Genomic DNA, 12,090 nt, shown 5'->3' on the forward strand with positions numbered 1-12,090 from the left:
TGATGATGATGGGGGGAGGGGGGGGGTGTTGTCACTGTGTGTATTGTCGGGGATCGCTCGTCAGGGGCCGCGCTAAAGGTCACCAGGGGCCGCGCTAAAGGTCACCAGGGACCGCCAGTGACCCGCGAGCCTTGCAATGAAGAGCACCTCTCTACACGAATGTCAATTGTATTGTAATATGCAACCCATTTTATCTGCATACCAACCACCTGCACCTGTAGGTTTCGTGAACAGTCGTGTGATCTCCGCCCCCCCCCCCACTCCGATCTGCGATTTCCCCCCACATCCCACATTGCACAGCGGCTTCCTAATTATCCGCAAATTCTAGCGGATAAGTGAACTGAACTTGTGGAAAAGATAGCGGATAATAGGATCCGTGATGCTCGTCCCCTTCATCACCAGATGAGCTCGACTGCAATGGTTGGAAGCCAACATTTGAAAACTTTGGGTTTAAGATGTTGTAATTAATAAGCGTATGTTTGGATATCCAGGAATGTAGCCCTCCATCCATTCGTCGAACGTCGCTGCCATTCACAAAACTCAAATCAGAATGTATGTCGCATTGTTGCATGTCATGTCCATGTCTGTGTACGTGTTTGCACGTGTACGAGCGTTTACAACATATAATGTTGCACTCATAGAAATGGTGTGCACATCATCATAGATTTAGCCTACCGTAAATGAAGAAAACCTTGCAAATAAGGCGGGACAAATGGGAAACAAGACATGGAACAGGAGATAAAAGTAGTTTAAATGAATTCCAATTATGACCCTGAAGTATGACAATTCATTATATTTCTGGGCGGGGGTGATGTTGAATTGCCACTTAATGATGGATCGAGTCATCAAATTGTGAGGGTAAGATTTATGTTTGCTCACAGTGAGTATGCCTTGTAATGTGTGAGTTCACTTACTCCCTGACGCCACTAGAGGCCGCTATATTCACCACTTGAGCAAACATGAAACATCGATCCTCGAATGAAATAATCAACTCTGAATTGTGACACGTCATCAAATGGCTCAATTCAGAATATTTATTTGCACTGTAACGGTAACGTTACGCTCACTATCCACAATTCAGAATATTTATTTGCACTGTAAGAGCAATCCGATGAGCTTTTAAGCCCTTTTTTCCGCATATGCCAAGTAGAGTACCCATATCCATCTAGATCATGGACCGGCAACCAAAATAACAAGAAGAGACATTTTTTTCGAATAGAGTAGTTTAAAAAAAATCACTATTTCACGAGCCACATTGCACTGCGGTGAATACGAGACGGCGGTCCTTCATAAATAACGTCACGAGGCAGGCCTTAGAGCCTCAGGTTGCCGACCCCCTGGTCTAGTAAGCACACAATGCCCCCTTAAACACATTCCTGCGGAGGGAGCTGGTAGGAACGTTGGGTTGCTCGGTCAATGGCCAGGGTCAACGGCGGCGTGGTGTATTCCGCAAATATGCCCGACTGTGAGGGTGGGCACAAGCCGGCGTGAGTAGGTTAAACGTTGAGTTTTATAAGGGCACCACGGGGTGACCAGCCCCTCCCCACCCAACCCAACACCCCCCACCCAGCCCCACCCTCCACATCCAGCCCCTCCCCACCCAGCCCCTCCCCACCCTCCCCCACCCCTCCCACCCCCACCCAGCCCCTCCCCATCCTCCCCACCCAGCCCCTCCCCACCCTCCCCACCCAGCCCCTCCCCACCCTCCCCTCCCTCCCCACCCAGCCCCTCCCTGCACGACGGACACAATAATCCCCCGTGGGCTCGTGTAACCAGGAGGTTCCTACCAGTATATGTCAGTCTCGCCCTAGACGGATATATGAAAGAGGCACCATTGTCTCAACTTCATCGGGTTTGCTATTTTTATTCAACACAGGCGGATATAGCGCCATCGTCAGATGTCACACAATTCGCACCCCCACCCGCCGCAGTGCTTCTCGGGTCGCGATCGCTGGTATCTACCGGCGGTTCGTGACGGCCCGGCAGGCGGCCCGCGGGGCCTGTGATGCCAAAGCAAGTTGATCCGGACAATAATTGCAACGTTTGTACCTTTTTTTTAAATTTCGGACATTAATTAACATTTAAATTTATGATGTTTAATTTAAAAAAAATTAGTTGGGTAAACTACCCTCCTTAAGCTACTCTAATCACAAGATGCAAATGCCACCCCTAACTTTATTTATTTATAGTTTAGTAAAAAAAATATGTTCAAGTAATAGGAATACTTTAGTATGACTGGTATTGAGAAGGGAATAGAGATGACTGAACGAATTTAGTCACCAGGCGTGGAGGGCTGTATGGGCCACGGAAATGTTTGCATCGGCCGAGCGTTCCGCGGGCCAAAAACAAGTTTGAGAAACTCTTCCTTACAGGAACAATGCCCCGCACCCGAGCGCCACTATCTCCTGCGCACGGAGCATTCCACTTGCACCTTTTGTGGGGGTGCGACACCGTGAGCCTGACCGGGGGATGGGGAGGGCATTGCAAGCCCCCTCCACGTGTGGATGGCATTGACTCCAAAGTACAAACTCGTGACCCTGTGGAGTCCGGTTTCACGTTAACGAGGCTTAGCTTGGCGAAACGGCGCTGCGCAGTGACAGGGCTGGGCGTGTGTGGAATCTGGATCAATGTTGGACCTTCCAGTCTACGACATTTGTAACGTTGTCTCTGCTGCTGTGGTTTACGGGTTTATGTTGTTATCACGTTGTGTTCATCACGATGCCCATGCCGGCACAAACCTGAACACACATCGGAGTTCTGTAGCACGTAGCCACGAGAAAAAGTCACGAGAAAATTTTATATTTTCACCCAGGTAAGGCTCACTGAGCTAAATAGATATTTTTCAGAAGCGACCTGGACACAAATGACTGCGCAACAAAATGGCTTACCACGTGGAAATGTATGGCAGCCAAAAACCCCAAATTCACGTTGATTCTGAATGTGAAAGGGAAACCCGGAGAACCCGGAGAAAAATCCACGCGACCACGGGGAGAGAGACACGCAAACTCCAAATATACAGGCATCGTCAGGGTCGGGATCGGACCCACGACCTCCTGTTTTCCAGGCGAGGTAGCTAACATCTCACCACCGTGGCGCCCCGCTGTGTAGAGAAGCCCCCAGTGCACAGTGGAGCTTCTCTACGCCCTACGCAGTGGCACTCGTAAACATTGATGCCGGTCGCTCAAGCAACGACAAATTCGTCGCTTTCATCGCCATCAACAACCCTCGCCACTGTCATTGTTGTCATTGCCAAGTACTTCCCACGCGTTAAGATAATAATTCCTGGCAACAATCTGCAACCCTTTCACGTTTGGATGGGGAATGCTCCACGCTGGGTCAGTTTTGCAGGGCTTGTTTGACCATACTTCACCGCACGGGTCAATGAGGGTTAGTGAAGGGTGAGGAGATTGGGGGGTGAGGGGCAGGATAGAATGGCTGACTGGACATCACTGACGACCTGATGTAACCTGTGGCCAGGAATCGAACTCATGTCACTGGGTTCATCGTGCATTGTGTTGTCCTTTCCCCGCACCACCGATTAGCACGGTTGGCTCGGCATGGTGCGAAATTAGTTCTACATACATGCAATGTGCCAACGACCGTGGTGTGGCTCCATAAGTTAAGCGCACTACTGTATAGTATTGAAATTGACGTGGCTAATGTGTTCAAATAGTTGGTGTCGGTTACACAGGGCAGAACATTGCGTGCAATTCAATTGAAAGCCTAAATGTACGCTCTTGAAACATGCTTAGAAAATAATACATAAATAAACGTGTTTGGAATGCGTGAAAATAATGTTCCTGTGTTTACACAATAATCCGAAGGAAATCCTGTACAAACGAGGCAAGGTAAATTGTCAACAACAAACACGAGACGGTCAAGAAATGATACCAAAATAAAACGGTGTCGTTGGCTGGATCGAATCGCAGGCCCTGACCCTGTGATGAAACCCGGGCTCTCAAGTGTCGCGAGTCGCTGGTCCTCGCCACAGTCACCGATGTGAGAGTGGGCACCATAAAACCCGATCGCGTGAAACTTGGTTCTGTGCCCTATGTTGGCTAAATTCTATCTCCTGAGCATTTAAAAAAATATATCGGTTTGTAATGAAACAAACTTCGCTGTTATCGCGATACACCTGGCGCAAAGCTCTGCCCCCGACTATTTTGCACGGATATTGCTTGAAGGCATCTTCGAGGTAGCCCTGCGATGTCCTCTTCCGTGGGCCATTCACTAAACTAAACGTTTTATTTTGCCAGGTAAGGCCCACTGAGCTACATATCTCTCTTTTTCAGAAGCCACCTGGCCACAAATCAAATGATAGCTCAACGAAGTGACTCCCCATGTGGACATTTATAGCAGCCACATACTCGAAACGCATTTTGATTGTAAACGTGGAGGGCAAGTCCCGGAGAAAAATCCACGCGACCACGGGGAGAACATAACACTGCTCAGCAAGGGATCCATATGAATGTATCTCGTGACATGACGCCGAATGCACGATCGTGCTCAGCGTTGTTGTTTTTTTAAAGCTGTGAAATCGGTTTTGGCGTTTCCAGCAGGCTTGAGCAAGTTTTTCCACTGCTTTCTCAACCAGCCACAAGAGGCATGTACCCTCTGAAAGTGCAAACGACCAAAAAAAATCCACATCTCGCAGCAGCAGCAGCAGCAGCGCGGCTGATGTCAGCCCGATCTATATTTAAAATATCCCGCACAGCCGTAGCAGGATTCGCTCTTCACTCATCGCTTGTTCACGAGCCCCGGGGTACGTCCCAGCACGCACCGTGTCTTCCAGGCGCTCCTCGTGCCTCCGGCCTCCTCCTCCTCCGTTCTTCTCTCCTCTTCCTGTCTCAACGCCTCCTCTTGCCTCCCCTCCTCGCTCTTCCCATCCCTTCTGGTCGGGCGATGCCCACGATCTGAGCGAAGCCTTCAACTCCACTGTCCCTCAACTCTTCAAACCTCCAGGTGAGGATGAGCTGCACCTGCGCGCGGTCGCTTTGCAAATTCGAAATTTGGCTCTCGGTAGTTAAGGATTTGCAGCGGATGACTATCTCCAGTGCTTAAACGCATCTCAAAGTGCTTTGCAAGTGCATGGCAATGCAATCTGCTCGGGTAAAATATGTGGAATTGATAGAGGGAGAGTAATGGAAAAAGTACAGCCCTTTGTCAATCCACTGCTGGATGAGGGCCTCCTGATGCCCCGAGTAACGACAAGGATCTGCGTTGGAAATGCTGAGCGTTTGAATGCCCGGCGTTTAACCGTGCTTTATAGACGCATGGATGGAGTTTGAGAGCAAACTCGGAGCTGAGTACGGGGGCCAAGTAGAGATGAGCCAAAAGGGAAGCACGAGACATCGTTGTAAAAAAAAATGGTCAAACTAACATCACCATTAATTCTAGATTTGAAGCTTTCGTGACTGCAAGGATTCATATTCTTAGATTTTTTCGGTAAAGTCACGCAGGTAAAAATAAAATAAAAATCACGACGTTTCGGAGGCAACACAAGCTTCCGTCTTCAGGTGGAACCGTCACAGCCATGACAGCTGTATCAAGTAAAAAAAACAGCTGTCGTGGCTGTGACGGTTCCACCTGAAGACGGAAGCTTGTGTTGCCTCCGAAACGTCGTGATTTTTATTTTCATTTTATTTTTACCTACGTGACTTTACCGAAAAAAACCTAAGAACATCACCATTATTTTATTGTGCTTGGGAACATATATATGAGGGAGATAGAGTTGACAGCCCCCCCCCCCTGCCCAACAACTTTTGACAGGGGGCAGTAACAAGGCATATGAGGTGCCCCCTATAATACTCATCATTCACGGAGTCCCTCTGGGCTATTCGATACATAACTCCCGTGGGTAGTTGTACACGCAGTGTCTCATTGCTTTCTCTTCACCTGCAGTGTTATTCTGGAGGTGGAAAATTGGCTAAAATTACTGCGAGCGCTTTGGGACGTCGATGGATGTGAAAGATTGATCGCGCTACCTCTGCAGGTTGAATCCCACTGCGATTTGGACTCGGTGACGAAATGTGGCCGCCGTTACAAGACTCTGTCTAGAAACAGTGGCATGTTTGTCCTGCAGACAAGAGGCAGCAGTCGGACATAGGAAGAGCGGAAGGTCTTGAGGCTGGACTTGAAACGAGGGCAGGGAGCCGACAGCACAGACGACTTGGGGAAGGGAGTTCCAAACTCTGCGCGTGATTTGAAGTCACGATCCGATTCACAAATCGGTGACTTTTTTTTTACCTATCTATAACCACGCGTAGAGTTTACAGCAGGTGCGAATTTATAAAACGTTGTGCAGTGACGTTAAACTAAAAATCTTTATGCACGTAAACAAAAATGCATATTTTACTCTCATGCATATATCTCGGCTGTCAAGTTCCCCGGCATGCATCGATGGCCAGAGATGGGGAATTTCGAGTGAGTCGAGTCGGCGTTCAGGAGCAGCAGCCTGTCACCGCAGTGATGTACAGTCGGCCGCTTCACACACACGCAGAGGGTTCGTCACAGCCCTACTCCACACACCGAGCTACGAGCATTGCCCACAGCACCGTATTGCAAGTGGGAATGCACAGTTAAAAGCAGTGGACTTGTAAACATTCACCAAAATTTGTAGCACACGCTGTTGTTGGCCTTTTGTGGCCAAGACAAGTGAGTTGTGCAGATATCAATTCACTTTCAAAACGAATTTTTTTATAATTTACTTCCATTGGCCATGCAAACACAAATTATTATCGCTAACGTTTAACCGGGGTGGAGTGGGTGGCCTATTGATTAGCACGCTGTGTAATGAACCCAAACTATCCAGCGTGGTGAAGTATGGTCAAACGACTCCCACAATCGACATGGCATGGGGAGGCCTTCACCCAGCAGCACATTGACAAAGTGCTGTCAATCATATTTTGTGTTTAACTTTTTCCCATGTATTTTTCCCTCGGTTGTATTTCAATCGTGTTATTTGCGTCGTCGTGAGACGAACAATCCGTTTGGAAATCTTTCAAAGCAGTGAACATTTATGTTAGAGAATGACCGTCGGAAGCGGATATCACATTCTACGTGACCTGGACCACACAGTAAAAGGCAGAACGTTCCACCCACTTCGCCACATGAAGAGTAATCATGTTCGTCACGTGACCGTAAAGGCAATATTTTAATTCTCATTGCTGGAATTTAACCAAATTAAATGAAGTGCATAATCAAATTTGATGTGAAGAGATGTTTTGTGCAATCATCGGTGACCGGGCCACGACCATTAACTCGTTAAACTTGAGAATCCAGTTTAACCACAGTTGTGTGGCTAAAACTTGGATTCAAACCCAGCATTTCAGTGGTTCCACCTCAGCACTCGGAATTATTGAGCCAACCCGCCCCCTTTCTCACGATAGAAAACCACAGCAGGTTAACCAACTGGTCATGGCACGTAGATTAATATTAATGCAAATCTTAGAGCGCTTTTTATTGCTATCCATTGGCGGCTTATAATTTAATATCGCTGGCTTTATTTTAATTTCGTGCTGCAGATTCATGCCTTTAAAATAACTCTGGAGCAGCGAAACGCCAACTTTGCCACTTCCCTGCTTGCTGCAGAGAGTAATAATAGCTCTTCCAGTCACAATTTTAGTTCCAGTAATACAGTGCACGGATATTCATAGTTTGTACACGAGAGGCAACGGTGGTAAAGTTAAAACATGCGGAGCTGGATATTTAATTACTGAAGTGGAATTATGCAGAGGCCACGTTTTCTTGTGCATTTCTTAAATTTCAAATTTAGCAGGACTTTTGAAAATCCATTTCGAGCGCCAGCCCCCGTGCCGTTTTTATTTTTCCACCGAACGACAGCATCTTGTAATGTGTAAACGGGTTAATCCACTTCGGAATGTTGGGGCATTGCTGAGCGGGAAAACATGGCACTGGATTCTGCCTTTTGAGGACTGGAATTTAATGCACCAATATAATTTTTGTTCTCAAAATTCAATTCCAACTGTGCTATCGGCGTCATGGCACGCAAATATTTCCCACGTGTTTCTACTCTGCAGCTAGCAGTGCATCACCCTGTGTCAGAGAATGTTCCCTAATAATGACAGAACTGGCAATCATTGGTAAGTGAGAATCAAGTCTTCTTGGTTCTTTCGGTAAAGTCACGTAGAAGGGAAGTAATAAAATAATAAAAATAAAACATAATAAAATAATTCGTCCTCAGGTGAAAACCACCTGAGGACGGCTACTTGCGTTGTGGCCGAAACGTCGTGAGAATTATTTTATTATGTTTTATTTTTATTATTTTATTACTTCCCTTCTACGTGACTTTACCGAAAGAACCAGGAAGATGAATCCCTGCAGTCACGAAACCTTTAAATCGAGAATCAAGTTTAATCGTGGGTGTCTGCCCAGTTCCGCACCCAGGAATCTCAGCAGTGCTAGCTCACTACTATGACTCTAGAGCATTGGTGCTTTAGCAAATAATAAGCAATCGATTTAATTTCAGTGGAGGTGGCAAAATGAATTAAGATCACGATAAATGCATCAAATCACCTGTGCGTGTATAAATCAATGCTATGATTATGTTAGCCGGGCGGTAGTAGTTATGCGCATGGCCTGTAATCCAGCATTGTGGAGCCGAGGGTTTGTGGATCACACGAACTCATTGGGCATCGATGTACCCATATCCTGTCGAGCTCAGGAGAAGGCGGTACAGCAAAGCGTGGATGAATATCATCCGTCTTCTCCGGGCACCCCGGTTTTTCCCTCCACATTTAGAATCAACATCACGCGTTTAGAGTATTTGGCTGATATAAATGTCATTCTAGATTTGAAGTTTTCGTGACTGCAAGGATCCATACTCTTTGGTTCTTTCGGTAAAGTCACGTAGGTGAAAAAATAAAAAATAAATTCTAATTTTTTTTAATTCTTATTTTTATTTTGACCTACGTGACTATACCGAAAGAACCAACGAGTATGATATAAATGTCCACGTAATAAACCACTTCGTTGGGGTATCACTAGTCGCTAGGTCTTTTCTGAAAAATAAATAGCTCAGCGGGCCTTACCTGGTAAAATTAAAAATATAATAATAGTTTAGTTTTAATAGAATGTTTCCACCTCGCAAGAGTAGGATTTCTCCAGGTGCTCCGGGCTTCTCTCCTCGCATGCAAACTCTTGTGAATTTTCTGAAAACATCTTGATCTAAAAAAAAACTACTATAATGTAGGACCCTAATAAAAAAAATAACGCCCTTGAAATTGAATGCACTATCAGCATTCGGTGTTGGGGTTGAAGGGTCAATTTATATCGATTGCCATTGTGGCGCGTGCAGACTCTCTTAGACGGGTTCAGGGGTCACGTGAACCAATTTGCACGTGATGCGCTCGATTTGGAAACGATAAATCTCTCACTTGAATACTGCGACGCGCGCTCTGAAGTACATGCCCTATACCCACGATGCACCGAGTGATTTAATTGTAGAAGTGTCAGCCCCTTGCCAATGCACTGCTGGAGGACACGCCGCCCCGCCCTGTCAGTTGCGGCGATTGTTCACCGATTCTTCACCACCCCGATCATCAGTTGGTCACACGCGATGTATCCCTCCGGAAGGGGTCTTCAGGGCGTGCACCTAGAGCTGCCCCATGGGGCTTCGATCGTCCGCGAAGCTTTTGGGGCCACAACCACCGGAACCGCACACAAACCACGGCAGCAGATGCGGTTACTTGATGGACGCATGGAAATTAAAATAAAAACCTCTCTGATGTGCGGAGACTGTCGTCGTCCAGAACAGAGCACGTGACCATATACTTGGACTCACTGCCCGGTTCGCAGACACAAAGGGAGGCATCGTCAGGGCGATCCCACTACTCCTGATGCAATGATCTGGCCCAACCACCTCAATGTCAATGTATAGCTGCTGCTGCTGCTGCTACCGCTGCTCCAATCAACATCAGCCACGCGAAGTTTTGCGGTGCGACCGAATCGCCGAGCGGATATCTTGAGCAGAGTCTTGTCTCGACTCTGCAACCAGCTAGAGCTGTGCACAGATGATGATTCGTCCCCGCGTCATAGCAGGAGTTGGTATGACCTAAGGTAGCAAATATTTGTCCTACCGATGTCTTTACATGACCGATGCAAGTTAATTACTTAATAAGCCACTCATTGCAACAGGTTATCACACAACTCACTGTTATTGTTCACATCAAGACATTGGAACCCGCTATGGCTTTGCCTGCTCAGGTGGGTGCCGCGGAAGAGAAATGTTAACTACCTCACCTGGTAGACAGGAGGGCGTGCGTTCGATCCCAACACTGACGCCTGTAGATTTGGAGTTTGCGTGTCTCTCTCCCCGTGGTCCCGTGGGTTTTTCTCCGGGTCCTCCGGTATTTCCCCTCCACATTTAGAAACATGTGTTTAGAATCTTGACTTAAAGCTTTCGTGACTGCAGGAAGTCATACTCTTTGGGTCTTTCGGTAAAGTCACGTAGATAGAAAAATGAACTGAAGACGATTGCTTGTGTTGCGATCGAAACGTCGTGATTTTTTTTATTTTTCTATCTACGTGACTTTATCGAAAGACCCAAAGAGTATGTGTTTAGAATATTTGGCTGCTATACATTTCCACGTAATAAACCACTTCGTTGAGCTGTCATTTGTGGCCAGTTCGCTTCTGAACACGATCTACATAGATCAATGGCCCTTACCTGGTCACGTAAAAAGTATTTTTTTAAGCTGTACTGAGCGGTGAGAAACCATTGTCTGGGCTCGTGGACTATAGAGTAGCGATTTGGTCGCAAGCAACCAAGGGTTGTGCAAACGATCAATGGACGTGACATTTTCAATGCGCCACGATCGAGATAAAAACAAAGCTGAGACAATGTACGTTCAACTTCTTTCTCACCGTACACAGCCAAGGCAAAGAGCAGTGGACGAAGAAAGGCACGGCGAGTGTACGGCGCGGGGCGTTTTCTCAGCTTGGTTTTTTATTGAAAATGTGTACGAAAAAGAAGCAAAAGAAAAATATGAAGCGTATTAGGGATTGACCGCCAACTATATAATGCGATCGAAGCGACAACAACACTCGAAAAAATAAAAACCCGGAAAGTTCCCGGGCCATTTGCCGCGTGCATTTGCGACGGCATCCGTGTGCTTTCCTTTCGGTCGTTCACCCTGGGGGTATTGGGTCGCCACAACGACAACGAATGGATATAACTGACGTTTAAGATAATGGTTATTCGAAACCACCCCACCCCCACCAACAAAAATTGAAAGCGATGCAACTTTATTATCACACGTGTAAGTCCTGAAGATGTCACCGTGTTGTCGTTGTAAATGTAACTTAGGCGGTGGTCCATTTTAAATGTTAATTTGGGTTTTTTTGGGGAGGCGGGTACATCGATGAAGCCAGTGCAACGATTTATTGCCAATATTTCATTGCAAGTCAAGATTTATTTAATCGTAACTTTGATTTAAGGGGTGACATCACATTCCTCGTCGCATTAAGGTGGCTACGCTAAAACAAAACAGTTGGAATGTTGACCGGGCTATCGCTGGGCCAGGCTCCAGCTCATCTCAGTTGGAGGTGTGGGGTTTAGATTGGATACTGTTGCTGCAGGCAGCCACAGGGACAGTGATTCACCGCTAAGGGAGAGCGGACTTGGATGGGGGGTGTGGGAAGCGTGGTGCAAGACCCACCCCATCGCACGCCTATAGTAAGCCCTGACTATCGCAGGTATTTCGATGAACCCAGTGCAGCGAGTATCACCAGATTGATCGCTAACTTTGACCTGTCGTGGCATCACTTCAGAGTCTCCAAGAAGCTCTACAAAACTAGCATCATTTTGACACAGCCGTTGCTCAGATCCGCTGCTGGATTTTGAGACTCGATTTCAATCGACGAGTCGATGCGACGTCACGACGAGGCGTCGTCGCTAAGAATCCATCGCTCACAGACACCCACAGCTGGGGGATTTGCGGCGATTAGCTGCAAAAGGCTTCTCTCACCGGCGTCAAGAGGCTAGGATGAGCGACAGGATGAGCCGTGTTCGGTATAATTAGGTCGGGCTGGCATCGCTGTTCAGAGCTGGACATAAGTGGCGATTGGGGG

The sequence above is a fragment of the Lampetra planeri genome, chromosome 16 (genome assembly GCF_965212315.1).
Source record: "Lampetra planeri chromosome 16, kcLamPlan1.2.h2, whole genome shotgun sequence".
In the NCBI taxonomy this organism is placed as follows: domain Eukaryota; kingdom Metazoa; phylum Chordata; class Hyperoartia; order Petromyzontiformes; family Petromyzontidae; genus Lampetra; species Lampetra planeri.